At 36.7% G+C, this 24,094-nt stretch overlaps 1 protein-coding gene across 1 annotated transcript in view; it reads right to left on the bottom strand.

Annotated features, from left to right (window-relative positions):
- COL25A1 (collagen type XXV alpha 1 chain) overlaps positions 1-24,094 on the bottom strand; it is a 471,130-nt gene that overhangs the window by 220,989 nt on the left and 226,047 nt on the right. The gene's annotated exons all lie outside the window — the stretch shown is intronic.

The following is a 24,094-nucleotide window of genomic DNA, read 5'->3' as shown; positions in this document are numbered from 1 at the left end:
GCAAATTGGTACTGAGATTTCATGTGTCTTAGGAAAATTTCTTTTATAAAGATTTCATTATATTAATAATTAAAAGTACTAAGTTCAAGATTATAGTTTCTCTTCAGTCAGGTTCATCATGATTGATGACTTCCTTGCAAATATTTAGTTGGCAGTTAAACGTATATATTTGTAATTGGAATTATCCTTACAATATTTCTATTTTATTAAATATGAATTTTCATATATTAGAATTTCTCTTATTGAGAACCAGCTGAGTTAAAGACATACTCTTTAATTGGAAAGTGTTTAGGTACTAACTATAGGTCTCATTTTTTTTTTTTTCAACGTTTATTTATTTTTGGGACAGAGAGAGACAGAGCATGAACGGGGGAGGGGCAGAGAGAGAGGGAGACACAGAATCGGAAACAGGCTCCAGGCTCTGAGCCATCAGCCCAGAGCCTGACGCGGGGCTCGAACTCACGGACCGCGAGATCGTGACCTGGTTGAAGTCGGACACTTAACCGACTGCGCCACCCAGGTGCCCCCTAGGTCTCATTTTTTTTAAGGAGCTATCTCATTACTGTCATTCAGTAAATAGTCTTTATGATGATCCCACTTTGAAAGTAGAGAAAGACTTCTTTTTTTCCAGCGAATTGCCTATAAAGACCACCAAGCTAGTATGTATCAGACTTAACACAAGATTCTAGACATTCATGGCTTTCAAGCCATTACTCTCAATTATATCATTTCTGCCCTCATTTCCTCAAGCAGGAATAGTTCCCACTGAATTATGAATAGAAGAGAATAATTAGGCCACAATGAGAATTAAGGTCTTCTAATATTTGCTGTAATAAAGAGGCCAAGGAAAATACAGACCCTTCTGGTTTTAAAGAATGAGCTACTGAGTTGGACTGATGACTTCCAAACTCTAGAAAGTTCAAGACACAAGCAGCACAGGCCTTAGCAGTCAGCCGGCTCCCAACGTGATCCTGAGCTACCAACTTCCACATGGAAACACTATCATGAGAATAAAAACATCAGTGGGCCAGTTAGTTTCCCCTCAAGCCCTTACACAGAGTAAGTCTGGTCATCTGTGTTTCGTAACAGGTTAAAAACGATCAAGCAATAAAATTGATTGAAAATGTTACGAGAAGCAGCAGAATCCAAAATTGTTATTCAAAATTTCATATTTCTTTCTGTATTCTGGACTAAAGAGAAATTTCTTGAATCATATTCAAGATATTCTTGGCCAAACTGAAAGCAGAAGAAAAAATCACATGAATAGGTAGATAAACTCAGCAGGACCCTAATAAGTATGAAAATACATATCTATTTACACCCGTTCAAACACACATGCACAGAAATATAATGACATATTCTCATATATACAATGTCTTTAAGATTAGGAATCAGATTTTTTTCTATTATAAAATTACTTGAACTAAGAAGTATTTAGCAACAAATATATACTTCTGATGTCTCTGGTCTGCATAGTAAGGGTTATAGGTTAATGTATAAGATATCTATCTGCCCTGAAGAGGGAAAGAAGTTGAAGAGATTACATAAAATAGCACATATGAAAAATTTGTTAGTATAGTGTTGTGAAGACAGCACCTTGAGTTTATGCTCTGATTTATTCCTTCTACTCAAAACATATGGCCAATTATAAAAAGAGAAAAAATTTTTAGAAGAATTTGTATTCAAAAAAGAAACGGGCATGTCCACAGGCTAGAAACGGACCAAAAATGCAAAGTGGGAAGCAGGGATAAAGCCATGAGCCTGTTGGCTCTAGTTCCAGACATAGAAATAATGGCCATAAGTATGATTCCTGGAGAATAAATACTCAAAAGTTTTCTAACCAGAGTCAGGCTCACTTAATAAAGCCAGTGACTTGGAAATGCTGAAGATAAGCTGAAAAAAAACCAGGTCTCTGGCTTAAAGGCTGAAGAATATGGACATAGTCTCTCAATTAGAAAACCAGTAGATGCTTACTTGATGCTTAACTCTATCATCTCTACAACATATATCTAGGACAGAGGTCTAGAAATGCCATTTTATTTTTTTTAATGTTTATTTTTGAGAGAGAGAGAGACAGATGGAGAGTGAACAGGGGAGGGGCAGAGAGAGAGGGAGACACAGAATCCAAAGCAGCCTCCATTTCTGAGCTGATAGCACAGAACCTGACGAGGGGCTCGAACTCATGAACTGGGAGATCATGACCTTAGCTGAAGTCGGATGCTTACCCGACTGAGCCATTCAGGCACCTCTAGAAATGCCATTTGAAGACCAGTCTGGTCTAGAAGGCTAAGGATGTCAGGGAAAGACAAACATAAAAGAGTTAGGTAAGAAAGGGTGAGTACAGAGGAAAGAAAAGCAGGCATACATAGTGAGAAAACTACATTGAAAGAAAGACAGAAAGAAAAGAGAGAGGGAGGGAGGAAGGCAGGCAGAGAGAAAGAATACATGAGTACACAAAACAAAATTCTAAAACATATGAAGAAATCTAATGTTAAGAAAGGCAACACTCAACAATAGGATCATGAAGTCTTTCCAGGTAAAATTAATCTAAAAAAAATCAGACAAAAGTCAGTATATTAATTATACTTTAAGAGATAAATTAAAAGGTAATATTCATTAAAGAGCAAGGGTTTTTAAAGGTAAATAAGAAAAAAATCTATCTGAAAGAGAACCCTTGAGAAACCTTGAAAAAAAAAGTCATTGAAATTAAAAAAAAAAAAAAAAAAGAAGAACAAATCATTTAAATGGTAGCCTGGATATGGTTAAAGACAGAATCGATGTAGAAGATGCAGAATACAGCCCAGAGACAGATCCAATATTGATTTGTTCCTATCTATCTGTCTATCTATCTATCTACTCTGGTCTGAATGTTTGTATGCTCCCAAAATTCATATATTGAAATTCTAACTCCCAAAACTGATGGTATTAGGACGTGGGGCCTTTGGGAGATGACTAATTCATGAGGCTGGGGCCCTTGTGAATGGAATCAGTGCCTCATAAAAGATTCCCTAGAAAGACTCCCAAACCCTTCTACTATGTGAGGATAGAGTGAGAAGATACCATCTATGAACCAGGAAGAGAGCCCTCACCAGAAGATGACCATGCTGGCACCTTGATCTTAGACTTTCCAGACTCCAGAACTGTAAGCAATACAGTTTTTGCTGTTTACAAGCCACCCAGCCTGTGGTAATTTTTTATAGCAGCCCAAACAGACTAAGACAACTATCTGTCTATCTACATTTCTATCTGTCTACCCACCTACCTAGCTGTCTGTGTCAAGAGGCAAAATTTTACTTACATCACCAAGAGTACCCAAAAGAAATTATAGAGAAGCCCTTATTTAAGTGATAACAGATGAGGATTTTCCAGAACTGAATATAGAAACCCTAAGATTAAAGTTATACCCAAAATGGCAAGTAAAAATAAATCACACTTAAATATAATGATGTTCAAGAATAAAGAGAAAAATGTTAGGAATTACCAGAGGGAAAATTACAGTGGAAGGTACTTTGACTACTGTCTCACCAACAGCAAAGGTGTCAGAAGAGCTTAGTCCTGATTTTCATAATAAATCTCAGATATCTCTTATTATTATGTTTATTGGAATTAGCTTACCATTTTCCCCTGATGAATGTTCCTTTTAAATGGTAGAATTTATCAATAAAAATAAATTGCATAAGTATTTTAGTGTGAAATAAGCTATAAAACAATATTTAAAAGATATCAAATCATGAAAAAATGGTCAAAAATGCAATATCTTTTGAAAACATGAAGAGACAAAGAATATTTCTGAACATGTCTGTCTTAAATATTCAATCATAGGCTTAAAGGAATAAACCAAATGCTGTGGGAAGTGTGTTATATTGAGAATTGAGAAAGAATAGAATCTAAGGAAACTGAAAAGACACGGACAAAAACATACCTATTGAAAATGAAAAAGTTACAAAGAATTTCACACTATGTGAAAGAGAAAATGAAGTTAAACTGAGTTATGATAAGATGAGAATCTAAACTATGGGATTTATAAAGAAAATACTAGATTGGAGAAGAGGATGTACAGTTACTACAAGAAACAGAAGACTGGAGTGAGCATTATACTAGGCTTAGTGAACTAATAAATTACATAAACCTCCTGAAAGACATAAATACAGATCTTGCTTAAAAAAGAATAAATAAAATTTTTGAAAATAATCTGTGCAGATCAGATAATTTGATACTGCTTTTGATTTTAAGGATGAAAATAATTTTTTAAAAATGATTGGATGGGATGAATTTAACAATGGACAGCTGGACACTAGGATGAAAAATCAGAGAAGGCAAATGATAGATTTTTCCCAGGCAAAACTGATGTTAACAATAGTTCAGATAGACAGTGGCCATTTCCATTCTAAGCCGAGTGATGAAGTGTTGAGTAGTCATGAGCTGTATGAATGAATACAAAAGCTAAAACCTGACTCTTATTCACTGAATTTGGCCAGGTCCTTGGAGCAGAAATTCTCAGTGAACTCTGTCAGCAGAAAGCCATGACTCTGCAAGAGAAACTGGTTCAAGAATATGAATGGGAAGCTATTAGCAACAGAAGAAGTGAAAACTTACAAGCAGAGAATTCATGAAATGAAAAATGAGTTATGGAAAACAGAGAGAGGCTAAAAAACCAGATTGCTCTTTGTAATAACAAAATTCATGGCAATCAGTACTGTTCGTGTTTCAGAAAGAGTTTTTGCTTGAAAGACAATGCAAACTGTCAGCCTGAGACAGACATTAGTAAAAATTAGCCATAATGGAAATGCTTTAAAGACTTGTGTCAACAAACCTAGCTGGAGATAGATCCAGGTCATCAAATCACATCATAAGAAGGTGTCTTAAGCTAAGCTAATTCTTTGTGCCCAAAACTAATATTTGCTGGAGCACTCTACCACCTGTCAGAAGGCTCTTTTCTAAGGTGAGAGATATACCTAGAAGTAAACACATGCTTATGTATGAGCCTTCCCATGATCTTGGGGGGTGGGTGGTTATTGCACATGTCTGGAATACCCTCATCTGGTTTATCAGATGAATTACCAAAACCTGTCAATTCTATTTCTATTACTTGAATCTATCCACTCTTCTCCACTCCAAGTATTTCATGGCTGAGTAACCTTTCTGGTTACTTAGAGAAGAGATGTTTTGTTTTTTTTTAAATTTTTTTTTTCAACGTTTATTTATTTTTGGGACAGAGAGAGACAGAGCATGAACGGGGGAGGGGCAGAGAGAGAGGGAGACACAGAATCGGAAACAGGCTCCAGGCTCTGAGCCATCAGCCCAGAGCCCGATGCGGGGCTCGAACTCACGGACCGCGAGATCGTGACCTGGCTGAAGTCGGACGCTTAACCGACTGCGCCACCCAGGCGCCCCGAGAAGAGATGTTTTTTTACAAGGATTTTACTTGTCCTTTAAAAACATTTTACCACTTATAAACATTTACAATTAAATAAATAAGTGTTCGAGAAAAGTTTCAGAATCTATAATGGGCTGGGTTTTTTGTTTTGTTTTGTTTTGTTTTTACCTCTTGCTTCCTATGTCAACACACATTTTTCTAGCTGTCCCTGTTTTGGGGGGAAAAGAAATAATATGGATAGAAACAAAGGGAAGAACTAAAATCAAAATGGATTAAAGACTTAAATATAAGGACTGAAACAATAAATCTCCTAGGATGAAAACATAATGAAAAAGCTCCTTGACACTGGTGTTGACAATGATTTTTTGGGCATCACAACAAATGCACAAGCAACAAAAGCAAAAACTAAACAAGTGGGATTATATGAAACTAAAAAGTTTTTGCACAACAAAGGAAATGATAAACAAAATAAAAATTCAGTCTATGGAATGGAAGAAAATATTTGCAAACCATATATCTGATAAAGGGTCAACACTCCAGATATATAAGGAACTCCTACAAATCAATAGCAAAACAATAAATCACCCAATTTAAAAATGAGCAAAGAACCCAATCGACATGTCTCCAAAGATGACCTACAAATGGCCAAAAAGTATATGAAAAAGTGCTGAACATCACTGATCATCAGAGGAATGCAAATCAAAACCACAATGAGATATCACCTAACCCCTGTTAGGATGGTTATTATTAAAAATAACAACAACAACAACAACAGGATAAGCATTGGTGATGGAATGGAGAAAAAAAAAAACCTTGTACACTGTTGGTGGGATGTACATTGGCACACCCACTATTAAAAAATATGGTGATTCCTCATAAAATTAAAGCTGGAACTAGAATAAGATCCAGCAATCCCACGTCTGGATATTTATCCAAAAGAATTGAAATCAAGATCTCAAAAAGAGATATCTATACTCCTGTGTTTATTGCAATGTTATTCACAATAGCCAACGTAAGGAAACAACTTAAATGTCCATCAACAGATAGATGGTTAAAGCAAATGTGGCATATACATGCAGTGGAATGTTATTCAGCCTCAAAAAAGAAAGAAATCCTGCCATTTGCAATAATATGGATAGATCTGGAGGGGATTATGCCACATGAAATAAGCCAGATACAAAAAGACAAATATGATCTCATTTATATGTGGAATCTAAAATAGTCAAACTCATAGAAGCAGAGAGTCGAATAGTTATTGCCATGAGCTGGGAGGAGAGGGAAACGGGAATATGATGGATACAAAGTTACTTTTAAGGAAGATGAATTCTGGAGATCTACCATAGTATGGTGCCTACAGCTAACAATAGTGTACTGTATATGTGAGATTTCCGAGGAGGGTAGATCTTATGTCAAGCATTCTTACCACAAAATAGTAATAGTAGGGAGTGGAAGGAAACTTTGGGAGGTAATGGATATGTCTATGGCCTTGATCATGGTGATGGTTTCACAGATGTATACTTATTTCAAATTCATTGAGCTGATAGATTAAATATGTACAGCTTTTTACATGTCAATTATACTTCAGAGAAGAGGATTAAAAAAAAGAAACAAAGGGAAGGCTCATACCCTGAGTGATCATGATTAGATGTGTTGTCATAAAAACCTGAGAACAGGGAAAAACTCACCATCTTGTTACAAGAATGACCTAATGGTGACTACTGACCTGGATCATTTGAGCATTCCATAAAAAAGATAATGAACATATGTAATGGCACAAACTAGGAGTTCAATAAATAGTAACTCGGTCTTCTGGTTTATTTATATTTTCTTGTTACATTTAGTCAATAGTAATAATGTATTTGAGTATTTGACAAGAAAAGCTGAATGTGTATGTGAATAAGATTGTGAGAAATTAACATTACCTTCTGATTAAAATATTCAAAGAGGCAAGTTAGTATAAAGAAAGAATATGGAATGCAAAGTTAAAAGACTTACTGGTTTCCACTGCTGTGCAAATTGATCTTACAATTAACTTCTTTGGTTTTAGTCTGCTAAAAGATCTGGTAAATAATACTAACTCTACCATATTTTTGTGATTATTGGGAAGGTAAAGGCTGTAAGTGCTATATACATATGATAAGTGAGTCTGCCCTTCATTTCTCATTAATTCATTGAAGCTTATAAACTATTTCCATGCTATATTACTGTCATAATCATCAATAAAAGTAGTAAGACTTCTAAACAATTTGACACATCCTAATAAAAAGCTGATTTATTTATTTTTTTAATTTTATTTAACTTTACTTATTTATTTTTAGAGAGACCGGGGGGGGGGGGGTGGTGAGGGAGGGGCAGAGAGAGGGAGAGAGAGAGAATCCCAAGCAGACTCTACACTGTCACACTGTCAGGGCTCGAACTCATTAACTGTGCGATCATGACCTGAGCCAAAATCAAGAGTTGGATGCTTAACTGACTGAGTCACTCAAGTGCCCTAAAGGTTGAAATTTTAGTCAGAAGTTTCATCTCCAGAGGCAAAGAGGTCATCAGAGAAAATGATGTAAAACTACCTCAAACAACAGTAAATAGTCCAAAAATTCCATACTCTTATCCAGAATTCTGGAGGCAGAAAAGCAGAAATATTAAGGCAAAGGAAACAGCAGGAGACTGAGCTTGTGGTCACGGAGGGAAAGAGTGAGTAAGAAGCCCTGGAAAGCATATGGAGCAACCCATGTGCCAATGCACACTGGAGTAGGGAGGCCTACAGAAGAAATGTGTGCAAGCCTAGGACCCCTCCCCTGCAAGTGATCCCAGGAATAGGTCTCCAACAGCTGCAGATGGCTCTCAGGAGAGAGGAACCTGTCTGGGCACAGAGGAGATGGTAGATCAGCCTTCCTGAACCATCCTCCCCCATCCTCCTGCTCCTTTGAGAATACTAAACCACGTTTACCTTCAGATCTTCTGGATTAACCTTGCAAGTAGGCACAGATTAATTTCAGAGCCTTCCCCAAAGTCCTCCCACCTGCTTGCATGCTTAATGCCTGAAATTCTTTCAACATAGACCAAAGCTTTTCATTCCACAATTAGAAGTAAAAGGCTTAAACAGCAAATGTTTGGTAGAAGCAGAATATTAGCTAAAATGTATTTTCCCCATACTCATAAAATGTCCATACGACAACATACCCAAGAGGTCATACAGCCCAAGGTTTTCACACTGTGCTTGATACCCAGATGCGAGAGCAGCTCCAATTTGCCATATTGAATTGCAACCATTTGCTGTAAAAGTTCATCGGCTAACACAAGCTTATAAATCAATGATTCATATTTCTGCAAATGTAAGATTGAAGCCAAGATAAGTGAAAACAACCTGCTGAGGGTCCCACACAGCAGACATCAGCTTCCTGATTCCAAGCTCAGTGCTCTTTGACTTAGCACGCTGCTTCTCATTTTGGAACTCATGCTCTATAGATTGAAAGACTGGACACAACCATCGCCAACTTTCCAAACTGCTTCATTTTATCAATGGCTTTCTTCATATTTTTATAACATGGCTACTTAGAGGCAGATATACTATTATTACTTGTTACAGTCTCCCACTAGACTGTAAGCTCTTGAGGATACAAATTCCCTTGTTCATCTTTGTGTCTCTAATAAACGGGCACAGGACTTAGCACTCAATAAAACTTTAAAGGAATACTGCCTATGGAGTATTTGATGCATGCCAACATTATTTCATACTGTGTTAATTTTTAAAAGAAATAACTTTTTTTTTATTTAAGAGATTTATTTCCCAAGATATTTTAATTCAGCATGTACTGCACTATATGTAACAGAGGCTAGTTTGTTTCAAATATCTTTTATGTGTGTGTTTTTGTTTCAAATTTCCTCAAGTTTCTAATCTCCATGGAATGTCAGTTTGTAAAAGCAAGGTAATCATAATAAATAATAGGTAATAATTTAAGTTTACAATAGCCAAGCTCCATAACTCTCGACAGAATATTATTCAGATATGCATTATTTATGTTAAAGGCAATGAGTTTAATTGAAAAATTGTAAAAGTAGATTTACCTTTTTTTTTAGCAACACAAGATACACACTAACAAATGTTTAGGGGATTTTATTCTTACAAGTTATTTGAGTAATAAAAAATATAAAAATTAATAGTTTGTTAGTAAAAATAGTTCATTGGTATTTTAGTTATAAACCATAAAAATGAAGTTGCTAAATTTTTATTTTTGAGCCCCAACCACCTAATTTCAATAAGGCTAGGAAAATCTATAATGTACTAGACTCCCAAGATTAGTAATTAGAATTGTTTTGTCAAATTCCTAGAGGAGATTTAAAAAATCAAATAAAAAGATCAAATCTTTAAAGTAATTTTATGAATATTCCTCTCAAAAATCTGCTTATTTTCTAGCTTTTACACCCTCAACTTTTTCTTGGTAACAATTTCAAGTCACACTTATGAAACAAAATATTTGCAGAAATTGTGTTCAATTAATGAAGATGAAACAATGTAACTCATAGAAGATATAAAAAAAAAAGAAAAAACTCCCTTCTTTTAGTAGCTAATAAATGTGAAAACATTAGGAGTGTACACATTAGGTCACCTAAAGCCAACTGGGTGGATGTGTACAGGTGCACTGGTTTAAATGTAAAAATGCAGGGGCAGCTGGGTGGCTCGGTCGGTTAAGCGTCCGACTTCAGCTCAGGTCATGATCTCACGGTCTGTGAGTTCGAGCCCCGCGTCGGGCTCTGTGCTGACAGCTCAGAGCCTGGAGCCTGTTTCCGATTCTGTGTCTCCCTCTCTCTCTGCCCCTCCTCTGTTCATGCTCTGTCTCTCTCTGTCTCAAAAATAAATAAACATTAAGAGAAAATTTTAAAAAAAAATTAAATAAATAAATAAAAAATGTAAAATGCAATACTTCCTTGGGGTAGCAGCCAATTGGTTTTAAAGCAACTAGTTTAGAGGAAAATGGGCTATTTATTCCCAAATATACTTTCCATTAGAATTTTTAGGCAGCAAGGCATGCCCTTCTGGCAAAGTATGTTTTTATTTTCTCATGAAATACATTGAGAACAAGTGTTTTGTTTTGTCTATTTATTTTTCTCACTTTTAAAATGGAAATTTTAACAAGTGCAATGTGAATATTTTACATAAATATAAGCAACTTACATCGGAATTGTGAATGTTGGGGCTCCTGAGTGGCTCAGTCGGTTAAGTGACCAACTCGGTTTTGGTTCAGGTCATGATCTCACAGTTTGTGAGTTTAAGTCCCATGTTGGGTTCCACAACTGGCAGTGTAAAGTCTGCATGGGGTTCTCTCTTCCCCTGTCTCTCTGACCCTCCCTCACTCACACTGTCTCTGTCCCTCTCAAAATAAATAAATAGACTTAAAAAAAAAACAGAATTGTGGTGAATGTAATTCGCAACATTACTATTATCATTAGCATTTTTTTAATTGGTTGAGTTTCTGTGCCTTGTGGAGAGAGGCCAACAGGCCACATAATAGCATTCTAAACCTTCTTGCCGTTATTTCAAGTTCAATTCTGGCTTGTGCTTCATTTAAATGAAGTATTTCATATAAATTCAAGCACATTTTACACTTACCCAAGAATTAATTGATATTTGTAAGTTTATAACTAGAGAAAAATGACCATATTTATGAGACAACTGGGGACTCTCACAAGAACACACTGGATGAAACAACTCCACTTACACAATTAAAAAGAGGGTTTCCAAACCAAGTGCAATGGGATCTTTTCTGGGCTTTATGTTGAGGCTTTGTTTCCAGAAATGGAATTCCAGCAAATGAGGAGTTGTCTTTATTGCTGTTTTCAATATTTAGATAATAAATATAGTACAATATTCAATAGAAGCTGTTCAAGACTACAAATAGTCCCTGGTTACAGTCCATTGACTTTAATGAGGTCTGATGTGGCACAGTTGTTATTTCTATCATTCGTCTCCCACACATAAAGTGTTTCATTATTATGGTACTAGAAGTTTTACCCCATGATCCTATAGGGGATTTGTCATGACAACCTTTTCTATTTCTACTTGCAGGGAAGGGGGCTGCAAGACGTCAGAGAGTAGGGGTTGGGAACTAAGAAAGATGTGTTTCTTTGTGAGATTATATGCTATATGATGAGTTGTTATTACATATACAATGTAATATATTAACATGAAGAAAAACTGAGTTCCCAAGTCTGCAGAAAAATTTAAATGAGCTCTCTAGATTCCATTTCCTAATGGAATGCAGAACAGTGAACAGATCTTTAAAGATAAAGGGAATTTTTTAAATAAGAGAAAAAAAAACAAGATCAATGGTTGAATGTAGTTTGTCATATATTCAGTAAGTTAAATAATGTTAACTCAATTTATCAGTGACTGAAACAATAGAAAATGAGGAAAAAGTGGGTTAATGGAAACTGGGATTTGTTTTCATTAATGGCTTTGCAAGGTCGCAAGCTTTTGCCAAAGAACTGATAGATGAATTAAACAGCAGCACCACATACATCATTACACACATGTAAATGGCCCACATTTCTTTAAGCCAGTGCTAAATGAATTATTTAGCATGCCTATTGCTAAAATTAGTCATCAATGGGGAAAATAATCCTAAGAGAACTGGTTTAACACTGAAAATTCGTGATGGAAGATAGTAAACAAAGAGTAGAGATGAAACCATCAGAATAGGGTTAGGAGTACTTCAGAGGGAAGGGGCAGCATGGAAGTCAAGACCCTCTGAAACAAGCATGAAGGCAGAGGGCACTGAGGCAATCAGAGCAGGCGTGAGCCAGTAAGAGCCCATCTGTGGAAATCAGCCAAGCTGATGGCCCCACAGTGTCATGGGGTGGGGGGTGGGGAAATACAAATACTTGCACATAATGAAAGGGATAATGATGATGGTTAATATTTACAAGTGCTCATTATCTGTCTGGCACCAAACTAAGCACCACCCAGGCACAGTTTCATTTACTTACACTGGTTGAGTGACCTCAATATAATTTCAGAAAATGAGGATATAAAGAGGTTAAGTGTCACAAATCCAGTAAGTGGCAGGTAAGGGATTCATGCCCAGACAGTCCGACTCCTAAATTGTAAATTCCAAAACTAAAGACTTGCTTGTTTACTAAGCACACTATTGGATCCATTTTCTGATATAAACACACAGAGCTGCCATTAAGGAAAACAGAAGCTTTAACTGAAGTTGGAAAGAATTGGTTCATAAGTATTCCAGAGGTTCTCTGTTCACAATTCTAGTTTATAAGGGGGCGTGTGGGTGGCTCAGCCAGTTAAGCGTCTGACTTCGGCTCAGGTCATGATCTCACGGTCAGTGGGTTTGAGCCCCGTGTCAGGCTCTGTGCTGACAGCTCAGAGCCTGGAGGCTGCTTCAGATTGTGTCTCCCTCTCCCTGCCCCTCCCCCGCTCATGCTGGCTCCCTTTCTCTCAAAAATAAATATTTAAAAAAAAAACAATTCTAGTTTATAGGTTTTTTAGCTTCTCATTCTAAATGCAAATTAATCATGAGACACTACTTGCCAAAACTTAATGAACTTTTATTTTACAAAGCTAAAAAGGAACCGTGCTCTCTTCATACACTGAAAACACTCATGGTTAACCCAGGCGGATGTGATTAGCACATATTAATGTATATGCTCAGAAAATATATTCTTACACTATGCATGCCAGTATTTTCTTTTTTTTTTTTATTGATGGTGAGAACATTTAACGTGAAATCTTCCCTCTTTGCAGAATTTTAAGTGTACAATACAGTATTGTTAGCTATACCATGCATACCAATTTTAGTAAGTCTGTTACATATAAATATTTAGAATGAGACAAATAAAAACAAATTGGTCTTTACAAATAAGGGATGGTGTCTTTTTCACCATTGGGTTCTCTGTACCTGGAACATAATTAAATATTACGTAAATGGATGACTTTTTGTTAAAGCCAAAATAACAATAACAGTTTTGTAGTATTTCTTCTGGTTAAAAAAAACAAACAAACAAAAACCCAGCAGAGTATAATTTGTGAAACCAGCCACAGGGATATATGTTTGAACCTCGCACTGTAACAAATTAGCTGTGACTTTGGACAGATTAACTTTGTAAAACCTAGTTTTTCATCTACACAATGTAGACAATGTCTACCTCAGAGAGTTTAGGTCTTTACTTTTCAGCTCTGAATTCTTTCCTGGTCTCTCTCAAATCCAACTGCATCCATGTACAAGGGGAATCATTTAAATGTATTTTCATCATATGATTCCCTGATCGATAAACTTCCACATAAATACGGGGGAAGTACTTATTGGCCCAACAGAAAAGGTTTTTCCACTAGGAAAACCCGGTCCCACTATTTCTCAGCCCTAATTCTCCACGCCTAATCCTTAGTCTTTCATAATTCTTGTCCTCTCCTTACTTAAATTTAATTTCAAGAAGACAATATAATAATCACAATCCTTTCTCTCTTGCCATGTATTTGGTCCATTTTTCTCTCCAATCTTTTTTCCAACATACCCAAGAATTGGTTCTATAGCAATGTAAATTCTACCTTCTTGCAATAGCACTACCAACTTAATAAACATTTTGACATGGCTGTTAAGTAAAAGTACACAATTTTTTTTTACCGTTATTCTCAGTTTCCTAAATAGAAACGGCATTCCATACTTAAAACTATAGTTGAAGGAAGAACTGCTATTTGCCTGTGTAAGGAACTAATTTGCTCAATGCTATGATGTATTTGAAATGTCATGCATATGAAAAGCGCTCTACAAAATGTCAAATTATCTTGTTAAACTAACTGAGAACAAAATGTTGTGCAGGTTAGGATAATGGTTGGCCTCCTATAGAAATGCTAATATAGGTGATCTTCACCAGAAAATCCAGTCCCATTTGGCCATTAAAAAGATACTTGAAATCCCCTAACCACCCCACAGAGTTTCACTGCCTCCTTCAAAACAAACACAGTTGTTCCCTTACAGTTAAATCTCAGATTCATCCTGACAGGCAAATTCCCTAGAATTCAAAAACATTATGAGTAGACTTCTATGAATAAAATGTTTCCCCATATGATTTCACAATAATTCTGGCACTTTAATGCTGCTATATCCATCACACAGCAAGCAAACATTTTCCAATGAAACTGCAGAAGGGCCAATCCAATACCTACGATTTTAACTTGGCAAATCGAGGGGTTTTTTCTATATTGTACAGGAACTAATACAACGTTTTAAAAAAAGACAGACTTTTACTTTGGTAGACACACACTCTTAGGGCTTTAAACAATGAGGAAAACATTCACTAAAATCATATTGGCTTCTTACCTGACATCTTCTGCTCTAACCAAGATGGGAACCTCAAAGCATACCAACGTTTAGATGTGTGTCAGAGGCCAATAAGTAAAATGTCTGAGACCTAACTACAAATGCCAATCACCTTTAAAGGATTTATGAAAGACCTCTGATAAAGTAGACCAGGAGCTTCTGGAACTAACTATCAGGGGTGAAAGTTCAAGAGTTACAACTTTAGGTTATGAGAGAGAAGGTGATTTCAAAGGAGGATTTGAGGACTTTTATTTTGCAATTTGCTCTCATAACAGCTTTACATAAAATAGAACAGTTTTTAAATACGGCATTTTATTATGATACCAGGTAATTTTAGAGGAAAACTTTCAAGGAAAATATCAACTGTGGTAAATATAGTTGGAACCATGATGCTCAGAAAATGGAATTGGTACTATGAAATATATTTTATGCTCCTTAGTAAAAGGACTCATATTTTTCACGTGCCAACAAGTGGGCCTGTTATGTGTCTTTCAAAACACAAGATTCTGTCTTGAATAAGACAAGTGTACAATATCAATAAAATAAACTTCTTATACAAAATACTTTGTGTAAAATGTTCAATAGAATACATTTTCATTTTTAGTGGTTCCCCATATCTATATGTGAGTGTGAACAAAAATGAGGAAATTAGGATCTTAATCCATTTTGACACTAACTATACCCCATCCACATGCATATTTATGAGCATATATGACTTAATCAGGGCATGCATCATTAAGCCGTCTTCATATTCAGCCTCCTCATTTCATAATCATAATTAAGAAGTTCTTAAGTTCTACTTGTAAGCTTTGAAGGCAGTTGTTAATACTCAGCATAAAAAAGGATTCCTATAAATGAAATAAATCCCCTAGATATCTGATTGAATTTGATTGACCACTGGATATGCTATGCTGAGATAAAGGTGGGCATATCTAAAAGATTTGTTGACTTTTAAAACAGTTTAAGTCAAAGAATAAACAAGGTTCCTTATGCTAGCAACAGTGTGTATGTATAGTTTCTTCCTGAAAAGATCTCATGATCTTCCTAGAGAGATACAAGGCCTGAAACATAAACAATTAAAGATCAATGTTAACCAATATACATAATATGGTGTTAGACTGTATATGGCATTGGTTTTACCACAGAAGCTCAGAGAATTGAGAGAAGCTTCTCAGAGAGGTAGAGCTTAGCTTAACTTAAAAGAGTAGATAAAAAAAGAGGATACGGCAGGACATAGAATAACAATGAATAAACACAGCTCGCTGTGTGCACTGCAGCTGGCCGTAAGACCACTTTCACTGGAACATGAATTTTTGCTTAAAATAAGGTTAGATAGGTAAGGTGGGTCTGGATTATAGAAGGCCTCAAGTGGCAAGAGAAGGAGTTAGGAAATAAGGACATGAAGAAGGTATTTTGGGAGAACTAATCTTTCAAGAGTTAGCAAAGTCAACTATGAGCCTCTTACAAGAGCTAAGGCATAAATTAATAAAGAATATAGTGGCAGTGGGACAAAAATTAGATACTAAAAGTAATTTTGATAAGAAGAATCAATCATGGAGGCTTACTCTGATGTAGGGGATGAATAATAGAGGTTGAACATCAAAGATGGCTCCAAAGATTTGAGCCTTAGAGAATAAAAAATAAGTAGCACTATTTATGCTATTCTGAAATAGCATCAGAATACTGGCATGTTAATATGAATTAGATTTTCTGCAGAGTCTGCATTTCTTCTTTCAAGTTGTGATACGCAGACCTTCATAAATGAAGCTGCAAGCCCCAAAACTCGGAAAACATTGCTCCTATATTTGGACATCAATAACATTCAAGGTCAATTTCACAGGCATAATTACAAATTTCCACCCAAGTAAAAGGGATAATAACTTGATGATGATATTACAGAATATATAACAACAAATCACAAAACTGAGACCAACCTGCAAGGTTTATTTGTATCTTTTGATTGATTCCCTTTAAAACCTATGAAATTCTTTCCAATATTTCCATTCACATACAATGAGCTAATTCAGGGTTTTCATCAGTAGAATATTGATTTGAAGCATCCTTGAAATAGGAGACAGCAGGGTTAGGAGATTGAGAACCAGAGACCTCCTATCCCTTGTTGTTGCTAAGTTTTGCAGCCTTAGACTTCTTATCTGTAACACAGAGACCGTACAAGACCTCCTCCCAACAATATGCTTCTATGAGAGACAAAAGAAAATGGTTCATTTCCTAACTAATGGCCACACCTGCTCTCCAGTACCTACAAGTGATAATGCTAGGCACACCAAAGTAGATACAAGAATGCCAGTGAAGTCAATTGATTTCACATCAGACAGGCAGGTATATCATTAAGCGGATACAATGATAGCAGCCACTGCCCTATTTTTCTCTATCAGGTGTGGAGGTCCTCCTTGAAGGGGTAGAAGGTAGAGGCAGAGCAGTGGTGTATCACATACAGTGGTAGGGAGGTCAGCCTGAACCCATAATTGTTTGGCTACTCAGAACTGTGGCAGGAACAAGGCAATGGAAATGAACGAAAGCAATGTGGCCTGCTTCTTTCAGGCTCATCTAACCCCTCGGACTGATGGCTGCAGCTGAGAAATTCCACAGGGATTGAGGAGGGGAAGTGCCCAGGGCATGATGCAGGCACACAAATCCCTCTGGAGTCCTAACCATCCTGCCTGAGTACACACAATCATGAAGCACAGTTGTTTGATCTTGCTACACACTCTGCCTCCCGCACGAAGAAATGTTCAGAAGTAGGAACACTTCCATTCAGTTACATCACAAGTTGTAATAAATGAATAGCCAGTCTTTGTTCAGTTGTGTCAATTATAATCTAACCAGGTACGTTCTAAATTACAGAAGAATGTAGAAAAATGTCTTCTACAGCTACTTGACAGAAACATTTTGTTGTATTCGTTGTGCTACAAAATATTGATGGAGTAAAAAAAAAAAGCCAAATGGCTGGTAAATACCTTTTCTGTGCTTTATAGATGCATATGTATATGTTTAAAGAATAAATTTCATCCCAATTTTATTCCTTACTTCTAGTCTATTGGATGAAATAACCAAAAATATCTATTAACTTAGAAGAAATCATACAAAGATAGCTGCTGAATAGTCTTTATTTGTATTTAAAAACTGTCTCCAGTTTGGTCATTAAGCCCAGATTTTTGAGCCAAGACTGACAAGGCCTTCTTCATGCCGCTAGATTAAAGTATTCACTGTATGGCAAGGTTTTTCATTTCACTGCACCAACCAATGATGAAATGCAATATGGTCAGATTAAAGGTGGTACATAACTACTCTTTTGTAATAGTAATATCTTTGGTGAACCCACACATGCTATCAGTCATTTAAATCCAGAACTTCAAGCTGAGCAGAGTCCCATCAAAGTCTTTACATGTCCCACCTGCCCTAGGGTGATGCATACATCATTTGAAGCAAAGCTTAGTGACAGCTGCAGAAATGTACTCAATGAATTTAAAATAGACAGCAATCTAGATTAACAGTGATGGAAATATCTGGACATTCATTTTTAAATGAATTGTAATACTCCATATCCAGAGCTGATTCGTAGCTGGTACACATCAGCACTACCACACTGGTTGTTAGTTAGCCAGTTTTGAAGGTACCTCCCGGCCAATTGCCTCTCCTTTTAATAGCCTACCACCCCAACCCCTTCCTTAAAGCCCTCTAGAACTCTACACAACATGGGAACTAAAGGAGGAAAGACCTGGCCCCATAGGAGATCTACCTAACTCCATTCCAGTACGGAGGCCAGTATTTATTCTGATTTGTTGGTGCACAAGCTACACTATTTGGTCAGTATTTTGAATGCCACCTTACCCACTTCCATCATCATTATAGCACTGATCGTGTTGTATCGCAATTATCCCTGTACAAGTCAGGCGCCATCTACTATTCTCAAGTACTTGAGGACAGGGAATCACTCTAATTCATCTTTGAGCCCTAGTGCCTCAGAGAATGATGACGTATTAATAGATGTTTGGTACATCTATGAATGCATGAGGCATAAAAATCAAATTTCATCAGGTCACTTTGGTAGTATATTTACAGATAAAATTAGTCTCATTCTGAAACAGTGTTTGTGATTTCTTATACAGATTTTCCTATAGGCACCTGTGGCCTTTAAATTTTCTTTGGCTGTCACATGGCGAGATAGCAAAAGAGAAGTAAAAATCCCAAGAGACAACTTTTTTGAGTTAGTTGTGCTTTTTATCTTACTCCTGCAACTTTCCAGGAATATAATAAGGTTTATAAGAGATCATCCTATGAGTATAAAAGTATAAAAAATTCTTTAAAAACCTCTTTCATCTGACACACTATAGAAATCATCTTTAGAAACTGTTCTTCAAATGTCCATACTTTTTGAACGTGTACAATTCCTGAGAGACTCCACTGTCCCCTACCGGCCCCTTTCCTGCTTTAATGGGCAGCCTCATCATCTAAACAGAGTGTAAGTCTGACTTTAGGGGGGAAAGTCCTGAAAATGTTTTATCATCACAGCAAAACTGAAGTCACAGAATCTTTTGTAATGCTTTGGTGCCAGACGGGAATCCAAATTTTGTTTCATCAGGTTGGGAACCATTTAGGATATCAGGAAGCACAGTGGAAAAATCTCTTTACAGAAGAATATATACTCCATCTCCTGTTGAACAATTTTTGTTTTCTTTTCCAGGGAGTAGTTTATGTGCTATGTTTAGGCCACACATGAAAGTAATATCTCCCTCATGAGACTGACTTTGGCTTATGCTGATTTTTTGAGGCCAAGATTATGGTAATAATTTAAAGAGGGAAAGAAGCAAATGGAATAGGAGGAAAACATGGAAGAAAATGGATTAGTGAGGCAAAAATTTTCCCGACCTAATATAACACAAAGTATGTCTTAGGAAATTGAAAGGAGAGTCAGATCTCAAACAAAATCAAAGATACTGGGATGGTGTCTTCATCAGGCAAACAAGACTGTATATCCTGTAGACTGATGCACCAAAGGAATGTCAAAGATTCCAGCAATAATCCAAAACCAAAAACTTGCTTTCTAAGTTTAGGTCCTATTCTACGAAATGCCCAGAAGTCTCCCAGGGCACGTGCCGTTGCTTTCGGTGGCTCCTCCAAGGCCAGCTGTGCATGTCTTCAGTAGCTTGGAAGCTGGCCAGTGCAGTAAGCCCCATGCTGGACTTGGGAAACTAATCCCCTCTATTATTGCTTTTTCACAGGTGGGACACCTGCCCTTTTCTTTTATCAAGGTCTTCCTAATGACATATTAAAGGCTCCCCAAACTCAACACAACATTTGGATCATTATATTTGGATGAAAAGATAAATGCAATGAAAAAACACTAGTAACGGGTAAGTAGAATATTTAGTCTAAGGGCCTGGTGCACATGCAACAGATTTATCATGTTTGACAGCCAGACTGAAAGGGAGGGAGGGTGGGAGGGAAGTAAGAAAGGAGGGTAGGAGGGAGGACAGAAGAAAGGAAGGAAGGATGGATCACGGCACTGTGAAAACCAAAACAAGCACACTTCCTAGGCTCTTCGTAAACAAAATAATCATATCTATCTATGGTTTTATTTTCTTTTCTGGGGGGAGAAAAAGGGAACTGGAATGGTCTCGATGTGTCGAAGCTGCTGGCTCTTATTTATTTATTCATTTATAAGGTAGGCATAATGCTACTTACGTTAGATAAGTTTTAAAAGATGCAATTTTAAAAAAATAAGAGCAAGATAATCACATAGCAATAAATTTAGAAAATTAGGAAAATTTTTTAAAACTTTCAGTTTCCTAACACAACTATTATTTGACTTTGGTGTCTTTTCATGTCCATATATTTGATATGCTTATTTTACATACATAAGATTTTTTAAATCTTTTTTTACTTGATCTCACATAAAAAAGCATTTTCCATATTGTATCAGTCATCATAATCATTATCTTTAATCATATTTGGTTAAGTAGATATTTCATTTTAGAGTAAATTACATAATCCTCGATACTGTTGAGCAGTTTGGTTGCCCACACATTTTCACTACTGTCAACAATATCATGATGAACATCTTTGTACATACAGTTTGTTATGGTCTGAATGTTTGTATCCCCCTAAATTCTTCTGTTGGAGTCCTAACCCACAAGGTGACAGTATTAGGAGGTGGGGCCTTTGGGAAGTGATTAGGTCATGAGGGAGGAGTCTTCATGAATGAGATTAATGCCTTCATTTTTTTTTTAATTTTTTTTTTCAACGTTTATTTATTTTTGGGACAGAGAGAGAGCATGAACGGGGGAGGGGCAGAGAGAGGGAGACACAGAATGGGAAACAGGCTCCAGGCTCCGAGCCATCAACCCAGAGCCTGACGCGGGGCTCGAACTCACGGGCCGCGAGATAGTGACCCGGCTGAAGTCGGACGCTTAACCGACTGCGCCACCCAGGCGCCCCTTCATTTTTTTTTTTAAGTTTATTTATTTAATAGAGAGACAGAAACAGCATGAGTCGTGGAGGGGCAGAGAGAGGGAGAGAGAAAGAATCACTGCCAACGCAGAGCCCCCTGCAAGGCTTGAACCCACGAAACTAGGAGATCCTGACCTGAGCCAAAACCAAGAGTCAGACATTTAACTGAGCCACCCAGGCACCCCGAGATGAGTGCCTTTATAGAGGAAGATCCAGAGAGACACTTTGCCCCTTCCACCACATGAAGACACAGTGAGAAGTCAGCAGTCTGCTATCCAGAAGAGGGCCTTTACCCAAACTTGACCATGCTGGTACCATGACCTTGGACTTGTAGTCTCCTGAACTGAAAAATAAATTTCTGTTCTTTATAGGCTATCCAGTCTATAGTATTTTGTTACAGTAGCCCAAACAAACTAAAATAGGGTGTTTTGTTTTATTTTGTTTTCTTATTAGGGGCTATTTCCTTGGGATAGAGCCTCAGAAATATGATTCATAAGCTAAAGGAGTCAAGGATTTTTTTGGAGAAGTTGACCAGAAACGTGATAGTTCCAATCTCCACATCTACAGCGGCACTAAAAAATCTCATTAATTTTTAAACTTCTAAGTTAACAGATGAAAGATTTTACCTCAATTACCACTCACATTTCTTTCTTTACAACTTAGGGTGAACAGTTTGATTTACTAGTTATATCTTTTCTTTCATAAACTCAGTTTATGTCTTTTATATGGGTGAGTTTTGAAAGAGAGTGAAACAATGAGAGTTCTTTGTTATTTTCAAAATTGGTGCTTGGGGTTATTAGTATCACTGAAGTTTTATTTCCAGTGTGAAGCATAACCCACTCATTTTACAAGGATCCCATATTTTGGAACTTTGCTTTTCCTGCAATTATAGGATCAATATGAGTCTCTCAAATCTGGTGGCTGATAGTGATTTCACTGTTTCTGTCCTTCCTGAAGTCTATAATACAGACCCACCCACATTCTCAGCTTGCAAAACCCTCTGCAAGGTTTCTGTCTTCTTTTTAAAACCTTTTGATTACTCTGAAATGACAAGCACCATGACCACTACAGACCCCCAACCTCACCAAGATGTCTTATTTCCCAATAATAGATGTTGCAATCAGTGTGATAGTTGCCAAGCTATTCCCTGCCCAGATGTGCTAAATCAGTTACATAACTCTATAGGGGGCCCACATAAAACTTTATACTGCTCAGCACCATCCCATTCCAACCCCCAACATGAGCTGCCCTGACTCTCCAACACCGTGTAGGATTTAATGGTTTATTCCATTCCTCCACTGTATTCTGGACTGGTACCTGCAATCCAGTTTTATCAGCTTGGAGCTTTTCTCTGTGGACAGATTTACCACTACTCACCATGTTTCCAGATGGGACCATTATACTATTATACACACAATCTGGGCTATCTCAGAGAACCTCTGATAAACTGTGTGTGTGTGTGTGTGTGTGTGTGTGTGTGTGTGTGTGTGTGTTTTAGGTGAATGGCAGAAGGGGTATAGTCGTGTAGGAAGGAGAGAAATCAAGACATTTTAAGCCTTCTATTTCAGAATAAGCAAACACCTTAAACACTTTTTAACTCCTGAGCATAATTTCTGCTACTAATCTTCTATTAAAATTCTTCTAGGGTATGGAAATTATTCTAGAGATGACCACCATCATGTGCATCATGAGAACACTGAGATCGATTAGAGCAGAGATTCCACAAGGACAAAACCCATTCTCATCCTTTGAGCTGGCTCCTCTACCTACTATATGTCTATTCAAAAAGAAAATGCAATTGCAAAAGATCTTTAATAAGTGTCACCTGGAATTATGGCTTTATATTATAGCATTTCATTATTGACTGCTGTATATTTAAGGTTTAGCTCTGAACCACAGCAAAATATATCCTTTGGAATATTGCAGCCTTATCTGTTTTTGTAGCCTAGTGATAACCAATGTTATTGTACTCATCCTACCATTAACATATACTTTAAGATGCTATCATATCTCTTCTGGTCCTTTCTGTCAAGGGTGGCAAAACTCAATTTTTAAAAATATCTTTTCATAGATCATGTATCTTTAAGCTCCTACTATTTTGCTGTTCACCCTTGGATTCTACTAACTTTTCAGTGTCATTTCCATGACATAAGAGCTACAAGTAAAAATAGTAGTTTAATATACAAAAAGAAAAACCAAAACAATGTCCTTTTGCTCACACCCTAATCATTCAACTCACAGAAAAGTTAAGATGTAGATTATCTAGGCTGGGTGAACAGTCAATATTTATGTAACTGTTTGAAGTCTTTGAAAAATTAATCAAAGTGGCTCCAGAGAATAAGACCGATTCTATACCCCACCCCTATGAAACCCCCAAACGCATAGCATTACTGGCTTGCTTTAGATGAAATAAGCAACTATTTTGAAAATTGCCTACTGCTGTCATAGAAAACAAAGGGTACAACATAGATGTGCCAAATAATACAAAAATGTTAAACAGAGTTAGCTAATGTGTAAAATCCAAAGTGTTCTCTCAAGCTACGTAAACTGCATACAAATCTAATTCAAAGACAGATGGATTCCTGTGACATGACATAGTTTAAGTAATAAAATTAACATAAGATCCAAAGGGAGTTCTGTGTATGATTAATTATGAGAATACGATTAAAAGATTCATGCTATAATAATAACATCATTTGGAGCCTGAGAGTTCAAGAAAATCATAAAACCTTCACTTGTAAGAACACTGAGCTTGTTTTAGCAAATTTTACAAAGTTACTGGAGTGTCATTGATATTACTTTGGCCTACTAGCATCAGGCTTTACTAGCACAAAGTTTATTTCTTAATAAGGCTGCAAAGAGTATATATATGACTTTAAAAAAACTGGTGACCCCAATTCATACATTCCTACCTACT

Source organism: Prionailurus viverrinus, chromosome B1 (genome assembly GCF_022837055.1).
Source record: "Prionailurus viverrinus isolate Anna chromosome B1, UM_Priviv_1.0, whole genome shotgun sequence".
NCBI classification, from domain to species: Eukaryota; Metazoa; Chordata; class Mammalia; order Carnivora; family Felidae; genus Prionailurus; species Prionailurus viverrinus.
The sequence above is the reverse complement of the archived record's forward strand: the minus strand, read 5'-3'. Positions and strand labels throughout refer to the sequence as shown.